Genomic DNA, 19,448 nt, shown 5'->3' on the forward strand with positions numbered 1-19,448 from the left:
AGCAATAGCACATCCATGCATTAAAAAAAAAAAAAAAAAAGAAGGAAAAAAACCAAAGTGGGGAGATCTGAAATTGCCATTAATTGTCATCTTATTGCAAGGTAACTTCAGAATGAAGTTAAAGGCAGAAGTCCTCTCAAGACTATTTGGCTGCAAAGGGCATTTGGATCTTTCCGCTGGCTGCCTTTGAGCCAGCTGTGATGTTTATCAGGTCACGGGTGAGGGGAATTTGGGCTGTCCCCAAAAGATAACGGAAGTTTCACCTGGAGCCCTCGTTGTTTCACCCAGCGGAGCCTGTTGTTGGTGGAGGCTGTAGGTGACTTTGAAGGAGTTGCAGCTGAAGCTTGGGAGCGAGTGGCGCCTGGCTGCTGAGCGCTGTGACTCAGTGCTGTCCCTTTTGATGGATACCAGCCCTGTGCCAATGAACCTAAGAAAACGACCTGGCTGCAGAACTGTCTTCTGTGAGTGTCTGCTGTCGGAGGCAGCTGAAAATGATGAGCTGTTTTGGATAACTACAGGTTGGTTGGATGAAGTTGATAATTACTGAGATTTCTTACATGTGGTAGAGAACACCTGAGAGTGGTTGAAGCTCAGAAGTGGCCAGATAGTGAGGCCTGAAGGTTCTTGTTTTGTTTTGACCTCTTCCTTCTTCTGCCTTTGCACTTGATGGCTTGCTCATGGTATCATCATCTTATCCCTTTATTATTTTTGTTTCCCATTGATTTACTGGAATGGAAACGGTGATGTGCTTTAATTACTTTCATGAATGCAGGCATTATGTGAAGGAGAGATGAATTCCATGATGCTGCAGGGTTTGGTCTCCTCTCCCTTCTGTCTCCAGGCTGTGGTTCCTGCCTTTTGGGCAGGATTGCCCTGGTGCCGGTCTTGCCAGGGAACCCCAGCACCCCGTGTGCTGCTTCGCTGGGTTTCCCAGGCATGGAGCTTTTGTGATCGTATCATTGTGGGGCCGTCAATGGATGGGAAAGTCCGTGGCGTTTCATGGTGGATCAAGATGCCAAAGAGAAGTTGCCTGGGAGTTGTGTGAGGACAAGCGTCCGAATGGAGGAAGCTCTCAGGTCGGTGCTCTAGCTGGAGGACAAGCTCTTGCCTGGGTGCAGATGTATTCCTAGGCATCGGAGGAGCTTTTCGGCAGAAGGATGAACAGGAAATCAAGTCGCACAAGTAGTTCCAGTTGAAGCGGCATGTTCTTGTTTTCCTTCTTGGGCGTTGTGAGGAGCGATCGGCCCCCAAACCCTGCAGTGCCATAGGTGGTGCTTAGGGAAACAAAACCCACCTTTAGGTGCTGTTGTTTTCCTTTTGCTGCGCGTCCTGCCCCTTGGGCAGCAGCGGGGAGACATTGGGGGTGAATCTCTATGCAGCTGTGAGATGAATGAAGATTTAAAGTTTTGTTTTAAAGATGTTATCCAGGGAAATGTCCCGTGTGGTACTTCATAGCTACGTGGATCAGGATTTTTGTGCGGAGCGCTATTGGCAAGGATGCGAAAGGCAAGTGGGGATTGGAGAGTATAGTTGTTTTTCTTTTCTTCCTGTTTGCGCCAAGATAGCTTTAAGGTATTTATACTGATGTCCTTCCCACTTGGCTGCCGAGGCTTTTCCTTTTTGAGGTGTACTGAAATAGGAAAATCAACTTTTCATTTCCTTTCCCCGACGGCCCCAAGATTCAAACAGAATAAAACTCTCGGAGCTGGTGTTTTGAGGCATCCTAGGGGTAAGATGCTGAATAGCCTCAATATTTTAATTCAGGGAAAGGGAGGGAAGAATATGCTGGATCTTGAATTCAGAGGGATGTATAAAACTTCCCTCATTCTGTGGCAAACGAATTTGCATGTGTTACTGTGTAACTGATTGCCTTGGAGGCCGTTTTTGTTGTTGTTGTATATAGACAATTTTGTGAAAGGCTCTTGGGTATGTTGGGCTTTGGGACTTGCACCAATGTCAATTTAGCATCATCCCAAATGCTGTGTATACCAGTGCTCTTCATTCCCTCCCTCCTCCTGCTGTTACCTTTCTCATTTGAACCCAGGGACAAGACAAACTGCTTAAAATTTGATCAAAAAGAAAGCAAGCAGGTAGGGAAAACAGCTCTGTCTTTAATATGTCAGTTGTAGCATATGAAAATGAGATTTTCACGTAGGAGTTGCAAGGCAACCTCAATTACAAATATTTTTTCCTGTTTAAGCTGTTCAGGTTTCAATGTTTGCAGGGACAATTAGCATTCACCTCTTGTGTTCTGCAGAACTACCACCAAAAGCGTCCAGTCTGTCTACAATGAGGTTGGTTTTATTTGTGTTCATTTTTTCAGCTCCTCATGTGTATTAGCAAATCCATTTTTAAATTTGAACTTTCACTGCCTTTCCACTAGGTAATCGTACTGTAATATTTGGGTGCAGTCTGCTGGGATCTGTTTGGAGGTGGGGAGAAACTCTTTGAATTCTTTTTTTTTTCATTGTAAATTTTCTAAAACTTTGTTTGCAAAGTCTGTTTTGAATCTAAATGGGTTCTTAATTTTCACATCTAATATTGAGCACGGGTGTTGTGTACTTAATCTCAACAAATGAAACCTGTTAAATGAGTGCCATTAAGAGCAGAATAGGATCAGCCCTATCTTCTCCTGGGAAAATTGAGCTTGCAGGTTAGCAGGAACGTAAAATGTTGACAGCTGTAGCAGAAGAGTTCACCTGTGGGTACTGAACACACCCGAATACTGTCTGTAAATTGGGAATTGTCCTCATGGGAAATTAGTGGAGACTGGGAGGACATTTAGGGAAAACGCCTGTGCAGGTCTGCCCTGCTCATGCAGCAGCTGTAAGAATGGGCTAGAGGGACCTTTGTGTGGCCCACTGTGGATGCTGTTTTGAGGGTAATAAGGGGGAAAAAACGCGTACTGCTGTGGTAAGGGGTCAGAAACAGGCTAAGATAACACATTTCTACCATGCTTTTGTGCATAGACATGCCATCTTTTTCAAATCTCAGGACAGAGGATCAGTAATGGTATATTTAGGTATCTGAAAAATGAGAAGAATGAGTATAAGCGGCTGGATGTTGGATGGCCGGGCTGTGCTTCGTTTGTGAAAAGCTTCTAATGAAGCTGAATGGGGAAACCTCGTTTATAACCTCCCCTCACCAGCCCTGGGTTCAAAGCCTACACTTGCTGCATGGGGCAGTCTGCAGAGGAAGGAGTTGCTGTTGGCTTCTGTTTTTTGTTGGATATTTACCTGTTTGCACTGGTTCTGATCACTCTTGGTCACTTTTATCCTCTGAAAACAGCTTGGAGGGGGAGGGAAGAGAGAGAGATGCAGTTTCCATCCTTTTGTGCAGTGGAACTTAGCAACGTGTTTTATGTAAGAGGAAACTTCTTATAGTTACTAATCTGCATAAGAAATAGCATTTGTTCAGTTAAATTTCCAGAGCTTTCGTAACTGCAGCATCACATGTGGTTGGACGCACTGACCTCGTGTACATTTTTATCCCTGTGGGCTCTGCAGGTGCTCTGTGGAGGCTGTGGTTCCTGAGGTCCCTGCCAGCCTCCGCTCCCAGATAGTCACATGGAGACGCACAGGAGAGGGGCTGTGAATCTGCCACGTTGCCATCACACAAAGAGATTAGTCTGAAAATAGTTAGTCTAAAACTCAGTCCGCTTTTTTCCCCTTCCGTAAGACGTGTTTTGCAGGAGCGGTGTGGTGCTACACTTCCATTCTCTCAGAAGAGAGTCAGCTTGGATGTCTTGTCCTGAATTTCAGCCTCTCCCTTGGTTACAAGCATTCTTACGGCCAGTGAAGTCAATATCCAAGTGCTGAGAGCAGCTGTACTTTCCTGGGATTTAATATGCATTATATGGACATTCTTGCAGTATTTTTACAGATGCTTTTTATCTTTTGCCACTCACCAATGCCAAGCAATCTTCTTTCACGTGATGTAGCATGATACTATTTTGATAAAAAGCGGAGCTGGAAATTAATACTTAACTAGAACCAGTGATTCTGGCAGGAGGGTTGGAGTGTATCTACCTTAGTATTTTAATTTGAGCTGGGACTGTGCTTTTTGCAGCGAATCTCCTGGTGGCCTCCCTGTAGCTGTGTTACAGGTTACGCTGCAGCAGCATGTGGGAGCATGGGCCTCATTCCTGCTTGGAGGAATGAATAGGAGCTGTASGAGCCCCTTTGGCCCTCCATGAGCTGGAGGGTGGATTGTGCCTCTGTGACTGATGAGTATTCAGCCTCTGATGAACCAGAAGCTAAATGAGACCTTTGATGGTGTCAGCAGCTTTGAGGAATGTGCTATGGAAAAATACAGCGGCCTGGAACGGAAGCGTGATGGTCTAGCTCAAGAGCTAGGCTGTCTTTGCTTCCAAAAAACTCAGATGGCCAAAGTCTTTCAGGCTAGAGAGCCATCAAGAAAGTGGAGAAAATCCTTTCCTGGATCTGTAGCATCCCTTTGATGCCGGGGACTAAGGACAGCATGAGCCCAGCAGTCTCCTCTGTTGTTTTGAGGAGACCACCGAGTCCTTCTGGCTAACTTAATGAAGGGTGGGAATCTCTCTGTATGAAATCTGYTTTTCGTGTGTATTTGAATCTCTTTGATGAGAAACAAGGAAATTATGTTAGATCCAGTTCTGCTGTTTATCATTATGATAAAAAGCTGGAAATACCRCGCTTCCTTTGGAAACATATTGCTGTATTTGCACAAAAGGAGAATTAGATGAAAGCTTTTGGGTAGTTTATCCCTCTTGATGCTTTAATATCGAAGTTAATTTCCATAGGCTTCAGTACTGATGCATGTGAGTAGTGGGATATAATGAATATGACTATAGCTGTACCTGTGTGTCTGGTGCTGCCTGGTTTCTCTTATCTGTTGAAGGCTATTTTTAGTAAGTAGTTGCTTTTTAAATTACGTGGTGGAAATGAGTGAATAACCAGCATTTCATTCACTGTCCTTACATATGCTTAAAAATAGTATTAACATAATCTTCTTAYATGCTTTTCCCTCCATTGCTCCCAAGTTCGTAAAAGAAGTCGAGTTCACTATTAATAAGATCTGTGAATGAAGTTTCCTTGAAGCAAAGGACTTCTTTTGGATTTTGGTTATATTTATTACTAAAACAATCATTTATGTATCCTTTTGAAAGATAGTGTAATTTTTCAGGCATATAACTTTTTTTCTCTACTCTTTTCCCCGTTTGTTTTGAAATTGCTTGTTTTATCCTGTCAACAATTTTTGTAGTTTTTGTGCTTAGATACAGTCTTTGAAATAGATATATATTTCTGTGAAAGGAAAAGGAACATCTTGAAGCCAACGTCACACTTGGCATTGTGAGAGGGCTGATGAGCTTGAACAGATGAAGATGGTGGTTGACCTCTGCCTGTCCCTAAGTCAGGAGACCAGCATGGATCCTCTGCTGTCTGTGCCAGTGAGGAAAGGTCACTATTCACCTTTCTTGGTGTTGCTGGAGAGGGATGAAGGGAGCTCCTGCAGAGCTAGACTCTGCTGCAGGTGCCRTCCAAAGGGGCGTTGGTGCCTCTTGGTCCCTTGCGTTCAGTGCTGGGGAACATCACGGCGATGAAGCCAGCAGCAAGGCTGTCTCGTGGGTGGTGGTGATGTCCAGGCTGTTGCCTTGCCGGGTGCATGGTGTTGGTGGGTGCCAAGGATTGAGGAATTACCACCTTTCTCCTTCGTGTGATTTCCCCAGAGGGGACAGATACTGGTTTGAGTCTGTAACTCCAGTAGTTCTCAGGATTGCTTGAAATTCCTGGGGTGACAGGGGCCGAAGTGAAGCAGAGCTGGTAAGGAGGCCTGTTGGAACAGGAAGAAAAGTCCTCTGAGAGCCTCTCCCACCATCACAGGTTGGATCTGGTTTGGGAACGGATTTCCGACGCTCTCGATCCGGGAGCAGCGCCGCAGCCGTAAGGTCTCGTGACGCCGGGTGAAGCGCCCCYGAGGGCGGCCTTACCCGTCGCTGTGACGGCGCCGCGCGGCCGCCGGGAGGCAACCGGGGAGCCCCGAAGCGTGGCRGCCACGGCGGGGAGCGGGCCGAGGCGCGGGGGGCCGGGAGCTCTCCATGGTAGCGGCGCCGGCGCGTCACGTCACGGCCCCCCTGGGAGCCGAGCGGCCGTGAAGCCGCCCGGGTCGCTCAGCCCTATTTGCCCTCATCAGCCGATGGCCGCGGGATCCCGCGGGCTCCTGGAAGCAGGATCGTCTACATGGATCATCTTGGAGCGGCGAGGCCTCTGGAGGGGTAATGCTCTGTATTAGGCTAAAGGATTTGGCTCTGAGAAAATTGATGAGCTTTCAAGATTAGGCTGGAGGGCTGCTGACTCAGAGGATTGCTAGATTGCCTCTTGCTTTAACGGGAGCCTAGGTAATTGTGCACAAGTGGCAGAGACTGAAGGACAAAAAACTGTCACGTGTTCCCCAATAGCTGCCTGCACGGGGGTTTTTAGTCCGCTGTTTTGATTTTGCCATATCCCAAGCTGTGTGTTGGAATTGCATCCCTCTGAGGAGAGCAGACCGTGACTGATTTTGGAAGTCGCTTCGAAAACTTTACAAGATAGACTCTTTGTCCTCAAAGTACAAAGGCTGTGTGGTCGCTGTATTACACTAATACAACCTTTGGTTTGCTGAGAGGCTTCAATACGCCACAAATTTAAATTGTGAACTTTAGCCCATGGTAACATTTCCTGGAGGCTGAGTACACATGCTCTTAGATAAACAGAGCCAGCGTTTATATAACCCCCTTCAGAGTCACAGGGTGGTTGAAATTGGATGGGACCTTTGGAGATGATCTAGTGCAGGGAGGCTGCCCCTGACCCTGCTTTTGGATATCTCCAAGGATGGAGGCTGCCCAGCCTGTCTGGGCAGCCTGAGACTTGCAGAACAACCATAGCAATTGGAAGAAAATAGTATTTTTCCCTAGGAAAAGGTAGGAAGCTGTTGTTCAACAGCAGACTTGCTATGATGAAGGAGCAGTGAAGACTAACTGAACTATGATCTGTCCTGGCAAAATCCCTGTGAATTACTGAAAGTGGGGTGCAGCATTGTTGCTGTTTGCTCTTCTGGCTGCCAAATCACAGTCATCATCTGGTATAAATTTAAACCTTACCCACAACCAGCTTTTTGCCTGGGGAGTATTGGGTCAAGYTGATGATGGTGGTTGTGAGATGAGTCACATTATTTCATGACATGGGGGTATGTTGGTTGTTCCAAAAAAGAAACGTGTAAAACAGCACAGCCCTCTCAGTTTTCTGAAAACAGTAGCGTTTCCCAGATGCGGAGGAGTCTGGGGAAATGAATATGAATATATATTTTTACATCCTCTGCTGCTCAAAAAGCACCCGAACTTCTGCTCCCTCGCAGTTTGCCAGACCTCTGTTTCGTTGCTCGGATAGTGGTGGTGGTGAGCACATCCCTAGCACACGTGCGGCGGGATACTTTGGAATAAATGGCTTTTGTCTCAGCTCTGCAGGGCCTTTTTGGAGCTTTTCACCTCTCAGATTTGAAATCCTGGCTTTTTGTTGAGTGAATGTTGACGTGCAGGTTTAGGTTACCCTGCAGAGAGCAATTTCTGAATGAATTGCTTCCTTTCTGCTTCAAAGAAAACATATGCAGTCTCTCTCTCTCTATAGGTGTAGGCATGCATAATTTTTTTATGGTCATTTCCATGAGCAGAATCAGAATTCCCGTCTAAATATAACATACACAGTGTGTCACCTCGTTCCAGCCGCTGCTGTGGTGGTGTCAGGACAGAAGCAGCGTGGTCCTGACTCCTGTCCTTGTGGGCGAGGGACGTGGGCCGCTGTCCCAGCACAGCTGCGTCCGTGGGAAGGAAGATGACAGAGCTGCCTCCTGTCATGGCAGACACAGCGACGTGTCCCTGGTTGTGGCCCGATATCCCGGACGCAGGATCAAGCGGCACCCAGGAGGAGCTCTGGCTTTCGGAAGAGTGGCCCCCAGGTGCCCCTGTGTGCCCTGGGTGAAGGCCGGTTTCTCCAGCCTTCTCCTTGTCCCACGCTTGCTGACACACAGGCCTYGGAGCAGGGATGCTGCAGGCGGCCCAGGATGGAGCCTGCCCGGCCTCTGGTGCCCTGGACTCGAGTCCATAGAGCTGCTGCCCTCCAGCGGCACGCTGCAGAAACGGGCACTCTCCGCGGCCTTGGGCTGCCCTCACTTGTAGATTTTGGGATGCCCATGGAGACGTAAGTGCGCTCTGGCGGAGGAGCTTTGAGGCTTTAGCCGTCTGACCTGGAAAACGTTTGTTTTTTCGTGCCTTTCCTCAGAAGGCCTCATGTGGCCGCGAGCTGCTCAGTCCCATGGGATGGGTGGCTGTTCTCTGTACGTGCCCTCCGTCCTTGGCACGGCCACGCTCTGTGCTGGGAGGCTCAACAGGCCGAGCTCGTGCCTTCCCCAGCCGGCAGCSCGTGGCAGAGGTCGGGCCTCCTGCGCTCCACTGCCATCACGGAGAGCGTCGTTTTGGGAAGGGTCTCTGGAGACCTTCAGTCCGCCCTCTGGCTTGAGGTAGACATAATGTCTGAATTGGATCAAACCACTCAGCACCTTTCCCCTTTGACTTTGGAAGTTCTCCAGTCTGAGAAACTGTGTTAGCAACTTTTCTCCAGACAAGGAAAAAAAAAAAAAAGCCTTTTGGCACAACTCTCCGTCCTCTCTCTTTTAAGCCCAGTCTCTTCTAGACAGTCTAGAAATCTGCATCATCTCTGGCAGAATTAAGAATTTTTTAGGGCGTTCTATCAACTCTACACTGATTTATTTTTATTGATATGGAAGCATTAGCAACTCTGACTTTGTCACCTCCCATTTATTTGATGCTAGTTTAAAAAAAAAAAACGTGGAGTTTCTTGAGAGATGGACAGTGTCAAAAGCCTTTTGAAAATTCAGGTTAGGTCAATGTGGCTGCTTCTAACCTCTATTTTTTGATCCAACCAGAGTTTTCTTATGAATTAATAATGTACATTCTTTTTTCCTTTAAGGATATTGTGGTCATTTGCTTTATGAAATGGTGATGCAGGTTGTCTTTATGTATTTGTTGTTCAGACAGTCTGCAGGTAAACAAGGGTTCCGTATGATATAAAGGTAACGTAGCCCAGCCCTACTTAGCGAGTTGGCAGACTGGCCAACTTAGTCTTTCTSTTGAGAATTGTCATCTTGGCTTTCTCTAGACCTCAGGCATTGCAGGAGCATCTTTAGAAGTGGTCAATCTCAATCCCCAGTTCCCAGAAATCTCCTGATCTTCCATTATTGCTCAGCGTACTCCTCGAGAGGGTCGCTGTGTTTAAGGGTCCTGTTGCTCTGCAAAGATTTGTTTTTGGTCATGCTCAACAGTCGGATCAGCCGAAATACTGCAACTGTTACCGCTGTTTGTGCAAGATGGAAATGAAATCTCTCCCTGATGAGTGCTGGAGGAAGCAGACTGCTTCTGGATCGCCCGCTCTGCTGCAAAGTGGGTTTCATTTCTCTTCAAGTTTTTCTTGGTAATAGAGAATAACAGCTTACAGCTCAGCATACTTTTCAGTGTATTTTATTTTAAAGGAATTAGTATCTATTTAAAGTGCTTTTTACCTCCCAAAACTTTGAAATAGTTGGAATTTTTRTGTCTTCCATCATTAATATTTGCCCAGCTTTCCCAGTTACTGCAGTTATAACCCTAAAGTTCCCATGAAGTTTTCATAGACTGATCCTTGAGAGGAGCAAGGGACAAATACTRATGTTCATGTCCTGCCATTGCTTAGTTTTGATGTTGGGTTGCTTTGAATCCTATATTCAGGATTTTGTTGAGCAAATACCTTTCAGACAAAAATGAGCCTCCTGGCCGTGAACTGTAACTTCAACTTCTGCACATGCTCTGTGTTAAGTTTCCTGTAGCTGGAGCTCTCACAAGTGCCCAACAGATCAAATCTCTTCCCTTAAGTGTTGCCTTTTTTTTCCTCCTATTTGCCTTGTTTAGAGCTTCTTTGGGGCCACTTTGCGTAATTTAGCTAATTAGTAAGGCAGGCCTAAATACTCCTGCTCCCATTAGCGCTGCAGTTCCACTTGTTAAGCTTAARCAGCTTGAACAGTTGTTTGGAGGGAGCAACCGGGAGCCTTTTTTTTTTTATACTCACTGAGTGGTTTGTTCTGGGCAGGCTATCATGACTTTCAGCTGCATCACATAATCTTTCTCCCTCTTTCCCTCCTGCTCCCGTCCTACCCAAGCTGTCTCAGATGTTCCTCTTGCTGATTTTTGTCAAACTCACTGAGCAGTGTTACTATTTCTTGAGTAAGAAGGTGCTGAGTATGTTGAGTGTGTTGAGTATGGTTTCTGCATCAGGCAGGTGTAAGAAGTTCTGTAGGTGTAACATTGTGGCATCAGCTTTACCCCAAAACAAAATCATGCCCTTGGCAGCCGTACAGATATTTAATCTAGAGAAGCACAAGGGACTACGTTAGGAAAGAGTTTGAGTCATTTTTGTACTGAAGAGATCCCGCATAGTCCATTACAACTGCCCCATCGTGAAGGCCACAGACTTACACGACTAGAAGTGGGGCCTYCTTAAAAGCGAGCTTGTCATTCTTCAGGTTCATCGCTATATAGACCGAGGGGAGGGAAAAATAGAARCACGTTTTAGAAGTGAAGGATGGCGCTTTCTTATTCTTAGAAGCCCAGCAGCTGGTTCTTGCAAAAATATTCCAGGGGTGACACGTATCCAGAAAGCTGCCAATATCAAAATACAAGACTGACAACAAGGCTTTCCTGAGAAAACATYAGCTGTCTCAGATCTTGCTGGATTACTTGCCATGGGGGCACCTTTCCACGAATGCTGGGGTGCTTGCTGGCCTTAGGCCTCAGGGGAGGAGAAAACCCCAGTTAAAGCCTGAGCTTCCTCAGYGTCCAGCTTCACGGGGCAGCTCCTGAGATGCCTCTTCTCCTACTGTTGCCTTGCAGCTTGTATAGGACAGGGAAAGGGCTAACGAGCACCTGCAGGTTGGCCAGAGCCCGTGCTCACCTTCCAGCCCTGGGGCATCTCCTGTGAATATAACAGATGTGGTGGGTTGGGAGGGCAGCATGGCTGGGCATCTGCGGTTATAACTTGTGTTAACCCTAGGGATCTCTGTGAAATGGGGGCGTTTTTCCTGCTGCTTTTGGCAATGGTCACGGTTGTTGGTGACAGGAAGGTCAGTGTCGTGATTCCCCTTGGGATTTAAGCCTGCAATGTGTGGAAGCAGCGCTGATGTGGAGCCTTATTTCYAGCCTGTGCGTTTTGTCTTGGTGCTCTGCTTTCGCTGAAGCTGCAGGACCCTCTTCTGTTACTTCATCCTCATAGAGGTGCTAATCTCCAATGAAGTTGCCTTCTAATCTTCTCGCTGATAAGGGTARTGAAGTTCCTTGTCTGTGCTGTACGAGATGTAACCTCCCACTGGGTGTTTCCATGCCAGCAGACTAGATGTGCCTGCTTGGGTCTCATGCACAGGGATTGTTCTCCCTATCCTCTGTCAGGTGTGGGTAGGTAAGCCTATTTCCACTTTATATTCTGCTTTTAAAGTGAGCAATAAATAGTGCATGTTCTACAGTTGGTCTGGCTTCCAGGAGCARCTCGAAGCTCATGCTCCTCATGAATCAGCCGTCCCTCCCCAGCCTCATCAGAAATGATCCGTTCTGCAGTACGGCTTAGAGCAGCGTCCAGCTGAGAGCAGCGCTTTGTGCCTCGTGCTGACGGAGCAGAGCTGCTGCCGACCCCGGGGAGCATCCGCCTGCCCCGCAGGGCCTCGTGGCTCCTTCCCTCGTGGGCGTGAGGAGCCCCGGTCGCAACTTCGAGCGGAAGGGGAAACGAAATATAGTCCAAAGTCGTATTTTTAGCTGGTGGTTTGCAAATGATTAATTCTACTGTTGTCTCCAAGGCCTGATCTCAAAGTGTCACCTCCCTTTCAGGCTAGCAGAGGGTCACTGTGCTCTGTGTTTAACAGCAGAGGTCTGTGAATAAGGAGTGGTTTCCGCAGCCTGGAAAGAGCGGKAACACAGCGGATGGGAGAAACAGTGAGTAGAGAGCTTTACTGAGCAGGTACAGGGGGCTGACTTGCGATTGTAGCTTCCTAATACATCTTTAATGCAGGATATATTCTAGTGTTTTTGAACAATAATAAATTGCATGATAAATATTTTAGCTCTCTTCACCAATCATGGATTTCTGAAACATTTTCGGAGTCTAATGTTAAGGTACTAAGCACCCATTCAGTCTGTGTTAAGGTTCCCTCCGCCTTTTGGAGGAAATGAGATGTTAATGATAACAGAGGAATCCAAGTAGTAAACTGGATCCTGCAGTCCCCCTCAGGGTGGTAGAGACAGCAGTTTCCAGTAGCTTTCCCTGTAAAATTGGGAGTTTTTGCATCTTTACGGAGCATCTTCCAGTGCTGGTCAGGGTGGCTGGAGCAGGTGGGTCCCCCATCCCCACGGAGCAGCCACTTTCCCCGGACAGATGCTCCCCAGTATATGCTGGGAACTGCTGGGGGATGGAAGAGCAGAGCGTTTGCTTTGCATTGTTTCCTTAAGTGTGATGACTTTGTTTGTTATTCCAAAGGTGCTGCTTCATGTCAGGATTGTACTATCATACTATCTTAGTTTAGCTTATATTTAAAATAGTTAAATGAGTAATGGGAAGTTTAAACATTAGCTACAGTGGAATTGCAAGAACTAAAGTTAAAGTTTGGATTCTCTAAGAGATCTTCGTCTTAATTGTACCTACCATAATATTTCCTTTGACGTCAATAATGTTCTGTTCTTAGGTGACTTTTTTTTATAGAATGTGTATTGTGATCCTGTGAAAATAAAAAGTGAGATCAAAATCTTTAAATTTTGCAATAACGTTGCTTCAATATTGAAATTTTATATTTAATAGATCTTTAAGCTGTCATAAATTGATACATCAACATAATTTTCAAATGTTGGGAATTACATAATCAAAAAACAGTGATATTGACTGATATTGTGTGAATATGATACCAAGCTATTTTTAATGATGGAATATTTTAGAAAATAAAAATTTAAAATTTAAAAATTCAAGGTCAGCCCTAAGCAGTTTAGAATCCTTGACTATGTGAGAGTAAGTGCTGGGTGTGATCCTGTTTGATACTTGCACCAAGAGCAAGAGCAGCTGAAAGCTGAACTGTATTGTCACTGAGTGGCACCTGTGTTTTTCTGCTCACCTGATTCCTCTTGGTGAGTAGCTGCTGAATTGCCATTTTGAAATGTCAGTGAACTTGGTTTTAGCTTATTGTCCAYGATTGCTTTTTCTAAATACATTAAAAAGTAGAAGAAGGGTTTTTTGATGAGGGTTGGAAATTCAGTTGAGAGAAATGCTATATATAAAGGACATGCTGTTAAAGCTAGATAAAAATAACTTAAGGCACCTGAGGACGCTATAGTCTTTATTTCAAGTTTGTCTGGAACATAAACTATACTTAGGGTTTTTATCAATCTTAATATGTATGTCCATTCTTTCCTGAACAATATATATCTTTTGTTATGACAGTTGTYTTTTCCTAATTTTTTAAAATACATTTCAAATATGCAACTCGAAAAGGATACTTAGGTTGTGGTTTCGATTTGGGATATTTCATTAATTCAGTGCCATAAGTTAAGGATGTAGGTGGGAACTGTTTTTGCTCCTAGGAGGTAAAGAACTTACTGAGGAATACTCAGTTTAAAGTAGAGATTTAACCACTTTTTGTTGGAAAAACTGTCTCTTGTCTTCTGTGACAGCCTAATTTTGTTTTATGAACAGCTTGTCCTGAGCTGGAGGCAGCCTCAGCTATTGGTGACTTTGGAATCTGCTGAGGGCACTTGGAAGCGGGAAGGATTCACAGTCGAAAGAGAAGATGGTGTAGAGGACCGTGCAGAATACACATGTCCCGAAAACCAAAAGCAACCAAACAAAAATCCCAGTCCCTTGAATTTACGGAGCCACCAGGGTGTTTGCACTCAATAGTGACCAGGCATGGGAGTGCACCCATAGCTTGGGCTGTAGCAAAGGGCTCTTCCAGGTATTTGCCTTCATCTGGTACTGCATAATTTAAAGGAAAACTACAAAAGAAGCAGAGCAAAGTAAGGAAATGTTAGGTAAAGATTAGGTCATGTTATGTATTTTTAGCATGCTTGGTTTGTCCCTGTGATTCATCGGCGTATAATTAGATTGAGTGAAAATTTGCACAATTACAACATAGTTTTTTTAGATGTAGTCTCAATTAGATTCTTCTGCTGGGGAAGAACATGAAGTCTGTTCTTTCTTGGTCAAAATATTGAATCAGTTTGGCATGGTGCTAAATTGCTTAACGCCTATTTGGAATGTGTTTATATGTGGCTTTGCCTAAAAATTCTTTGTTTTTATGTATGTAATGCAAATACATTCTGCTATTTTTGCCAACCTGTGAAAGTGAAAATCTGTTTTTAAATGCCACCCTCCACGTTAGATACAGCACCAAAATGAATTCTCCTGTAGTAAAGTAGTAAAACTGGTCTGATATTTAACTTTCAGCTGAGGATTTTCATCCATCCACTCCCCGACTTTGGGCCTCCAGACTGCAAGCTGTTTTTCTGTACCAGAAGATTCAGGCTTTTGGCACTCTTGATTTTATTGGCTGTATCAGTAGCTATTAGAAGAAGTATTGAGTTAAAATAATTTAATATGGTCTTGATGCTAGTTTTAATGCCCCATTAAGATGGGGCCTGTTTTCTGCCTAATGGACAGGGCTCTCAGTCCTGGTTTCACTGTTTGTGGTGGCAATGCAAGAAAAAACAAGTTCTTCAAGCAGTGGAGTTGTTAACTRTAGGAGAGCAGCATCCTTTTAAGGATGCAGAACTTCACCAGCTGAGGAAGCCCTACAACCTTCTCTTTTCCCCTGGATTTTTAGGACTATTCCCTGAGCAATGAAGATCTCGAGCTTTATTGGGGATGTTTTTTGGTACTTCTCTCCTAAGGAGGTAATAAAAGGGCTGGCAGTTGAAGTGTGTGAGAAACCAGTTGATTGATAAAGCATGAGAGGCTGTCCCGGGCAGGCAGCAGCAGCTATCGCCTCTCTGATGAAATTCCCATTGTCTGGAAAAAGGCCTGAAGCTTTTTCAGTTTTCAGCATTTTAGAAAGCTAATATTTTTAGAAACCAATGAAGAAATGAAGATAGCTCCCACATGACAGCATGTTCTTCAGAGGGGTTTCGAGAACCCTTTGCTGCACTGTGAGAAATCGCTCTCGGTATGTTTCCTTTTTTCCTTTTTTTTTTTTTTTTTTCCCCCTCTAGTCTTTAGCACAGAAATGGATGTTTTTGGAAGGATGGTTGGGCAAGGCAGTTGTCCTGACTCTTCTAACTCTAATTCATCATCATATTTTGGGGGTTTTGTTTGTTTGTTTTTCTCCTGACCAGTGCTAGGTATGACTAGTGCTCTGACAGCCAAACAGAGAGCTGTAGTGAATGTTAACTGCTCTATCTAGCATTGCTTGTGTTAATTATTTCGTGTTTGTATGTTTCTTTTTGGTTGTCATGCCAAACCTGAGATGCAAAGGAAGAGCCCTTCCTTGGCTTGATATTTTTTGGAGCCTTTATTTCAGTGTAGTCTGTCATACTAAATTTTTATTAAACCGATAATCATATTTTTAGAGGAAGCAAATGCTGATACAGTGGATGTGTAAATACATACGTATTTGAGACCTGTGCTGGAAGATGCTCTTAGGGCACTGAGGATTTGTGGGCTGCCTTTTGCATTGCTGTGTGGTGCTGCTGTTGTATGGTGCTGAGCTGGTTCTGGCACTCAAACGCCGGTCTCTCTTCCAGAAAAAGTGCCCAAGAGGCACGTTATTCCTTCAGCTAAATGCTGAACTATCAGAGTGCCACCAGACAGAAACAAGCAGGAAATGTGGGAGATTAGAGGTTTGTGCCAGGCATATATCTGTGCTGTTGCCACGTCCACATTGCAATATCTTCCTTTCATTCCTCGCTTAGTGCCCATCCAAAGACATAAACCAGAAATCCCCTAGAGACTTTTCAGTTTCAAAATCATTTGAAATTTAATGTGTATGGTGCCAGCAAGGGTTCTGGAAAACTGTTGTCCTAAAAGCTAAAACCCAGTCTGATTAGTGATACTAAAGGTCTGTGGACCTGTCTCTGACAGTACCAAGAATGGATGGTTAGAGATGAGTATGGGAACAGGACAACCTTGTGGTAAGTTCTCTGAATATTCTCCTAACCTCTAAAACATGTGGCTTTGGATCTTCCTGCTCTAGGAGGTTGCAGTGGAATTAATGAGACAGTTTTTGGGTCTTTGCTACTGTAGTTCTTGCGCTGGAAGAGACATGAACTGCTGACTTGTATTGACCTTTCCAGATAGCTTGATTGCACTCCGTTGAAGGAAGACTGAGGTTTTAAAAAGGCTCATGATATCTGTGTACTCTTCTTGCTGTTCTTTTAGCCTAGTACGTCCAGGCAGGGTAGTAGGAGCAGGATGGCTCTGTTCTATCATACTTGTACATCTCCTCCTGTGGCCTGTGGGGCTGGGAGCGGGGCCAGTTTGCCTGTGTCCTCCATGAGCATCAGTGTTGGCCAAAGCCACCTAAGGGAGGTGTTGGAGGACCTGTGTCAGAGATCCAAGCCTGAGAGACACCCGTGGTGGGTGTTGGGATAATACCGACCAGACCAACAGGTAGAGGTGGAAAATGCAAGTCAACGAGCCCCCTCGTCCACTGGTAGTAACCGCTTTGGCCTCTGGCGCTCCTTCCCTTCGTGTCTTCTCAAGGCTTTGTTGGCAAGTATGGACGTTTGTCGGATGCCTTTCTAACCCCACATTTCCCAACACTGGGACCCTGTGAAGTTTGGAAAACACTTCTGTTTAGTCAAGCTGTAAGTGGGTGAGAACTTGTTACTTGAAACCCTGCTTGACAAAATAATTATAAAGAGACCACATTCTATGCAGGCCTCTAACACAACGGGATCTTGCCACACATGTCCTGGGTAGCTAGTTTCTGCCCAGCGGGCTCTGTTGACGTGGTCACTTGGTTTAATGGTTTCAGCTCCTCGTGAAGTACTGCTGTATTGAGAGAATCTACGGCCGGCCTCGGGGGCTCTGTGTGTGAACTGGTGGGACGGAAAACCCTGGCTTTCACTTGGAGCAGCACCGTTCTTGCCCATGTCTGCCAGGGCAAGGGAGATGAAGTGTGAGCAACCCAAAAAATGAATATTGGCACAGCTTCAAGTCTGCGTCTGGGTTTAATTGGTCAAAAAATGAGAGTACGTATTTAATAGTATTTGATTCCTCTCTCTTTTGCTTGCCTGTCATTAGTTTTAATACACATTCAGGTTTCCCTTCAGGAGTTTGCACCGGAGGTTGACTTGCAGGTAGCTTTTTCTCTGCTGGTTTGGGTACATGGTTTCTACCATGTACAAAACAAACTGAGCCTCTTGCACGTCCCTGCAGCCACAGCAGTGGCTTCATGTTTTTAGTTAGGTTCTAAAGCAGCTCCCGTTTATAGTAATATAAGAATTTGATCCTTATTTAAAAATTGGTTCTGGTGTGTTCTCTCAGGGTTGGTTATAAATTTTATTAAGGCTAAAATAATCTTGTTATGTTTTTATGGATTATTGGTGTCAATGGAAAATGTTCCCATGAAATGTTGGCAGATTTAAAGGCATTGGAGGGGAAAAAATAATATTTTAGTATATTACATTAAATATTGCATTGGATCATTTCTTGCCTGACCAAAATGTTTTCATGTATACTGCTTGTGTTCATGGGTTGGCCTGGTCCATGGCTGTGCCGCTGTGCAGCCTGCCTGTGATTTGTCAGTGAATGATGTTTCTGCAGTGTAGCAGCTCCCTCTTAYGGGCAGCATAACACTAGAGAATCCCGTCTTCCAGGATGCAGGGAGCCAAATCCATTAGAGTACTGGGTGTATTTTGGAAAGTAAAGGTGAGCATGATGTTCACCCATGTGTATTCTGGCAGAATATAGCAAAAAAAGGCCATTCTTTTACCAAGACAGCAGCAGTGCAGGTTATATGTGTTTCTGGAAATAAAAAATAAAATAATTTCTCAAAAAATTATTCCTCCCCACTGTCGTGATCTCTCTTACCCCAAATCTGCTATTTGTTTCTCCTTTCCAGTGCCAACAGCCAAAGCAACATGTGGTTCTGTAGGTACTTGTAGAGACCTCCAGATAATGTTAGGAGTATCAAGAAATTGCTGTTTTAAAAGGGAGTTGTAACGTGAGGCATTGATTATGCAGGTTAAGCTATATCAACCACTATAAGTGAAATTTAAGACCTAGAAAAAGAAATCTAACAAGGTGTTGACTCTAGATTTGTTTGGAGAATATACGATAAGCCACAATTTTAGATTTAAGCCACTGCTGTCCAAATTTTTTGCTGACCTTTCTGCTAGAAGTTGCAAAGTTGAAGGCAAGGTTTTGTTAAATAGCTGCATATACTGCTTTTATGCTTTTTTACTGACCCCAGTGCTAAGTATCCTCAAGCTTTATTTTTGGAGATAGAAATATTCTGAACTTTGTTTCTTCTCCTTCCCTAGAGTTACAGGATTGTTGGCTCAGTGATTGATGGATGTGCAATTCTTATAAAATCAGAAATTTCTCTCTTGGAAGGTCAGAAATTGCCAGTTCTAATGCACAGAAAAAGAATGCTAACTATTTTCTCTTTTTTTTTTYCTTTCAGGTTGCAGAGTCAGCATGTATTTCTAACAGTTAAAAAGGTAAGCAGGCCCCACTTAGAACCATATAGTGATCTTCTGTTTTTGATGGGTKCGTTGCAATTGCAAGCTAGAGAAAAGGAAATTTCTGTATGTGCAGAGAAAATTCATCTTAACTTTTAAGGAACCAAATATTAAAACAATTATGTCTGTACAAAAAAAATCTTTCCCGAGAAGTTTGAGTCAAAACAGTCTAAAATTTGAGAGTGTAGGGCTTTGAAATACCTCTTCTKTGAAACACCTGCAAAAGTTTACAAAGCACTTGGACCACAAATCATTATTTATTTATAGTTTGTTTTAACACGCTGAATATGAAAAGCTGGCTTACAAGACTTGAGGGAATAAAGCCTCCTCTTGGACCCACCTGTATTGCAGCAAGTTGTACCTGAGTAGTTATTACTAGAGATTTTGAAATGCTTAAAAAACTGTCAGAAAATGTCGGTCTCTGATGTGTCTGTTAAATAGGGTATCTCCCTTGCAAAGTTTCCTAACGCTTTTCAGATTAAATTTCTGTATCTGTCTATTGCTGAAAATAAATTTTGTTTCATTTAATGTTTGAGCCAAGCTTGATAACTGAGCCATGGGAAAGCAGGAAATTCTTGATGTTTTTAAGACCACCCTACCAGCCTGACTSTTTCTGATATTTCTTCCAAGGAAACCACTTAACCAACCACCTTTGCATTACTGGATAGCTTCAACCATT

The 19,448-nt window shown here is 44.4% G+C and overlaps 1 protein-coding gene across 2 annotated transcripts in view; it reads left to right on the top strand.

Moving 5' to 3' along the window:
- The first annotated feature begins 1,025 nt into the window (after nucleotides 1-1,025).
- ADARB1 (adenosine deaminase, RNA specific B1) overlaps nucleotides 1,026-19,448 on the top strand; it is a 63,519-nt gene continuing 45,096 nt past the window's right edge. For both annotated transcript variants that reach the window (XM_026048802.1, XM_026048811.1), the window contains exons 1-2: nucleotides 1,026-1,076; nucleotides 18,712-18,748. The gene's annotated coding sequence lies outside the window, so the exon portion shown is untranslated. The remainder of the gene's footprint in view (nucleotides 1,077-18,711; nucleotides 18,749-19,448) is intronic.

The sequence above is a fragment of the Nothoprocta perdicaria genome, unplaced genomic scaffold (assembly GCF_003342845.1).
Source record: "Nothoprocta perdicaria isolate Ctin4 unplaced genomic scaffold, notPer1 scaffold_11, whole genome shotgun sequence".
In the NCBI taxonomy this organism is placed as follows: domain Eukaryota; kingdom Metazoa; phylum Chordata; class Aves; order Tinamiformes; family Tinamidae; genus Nothoprocta; species Nothoprocta perdicaria.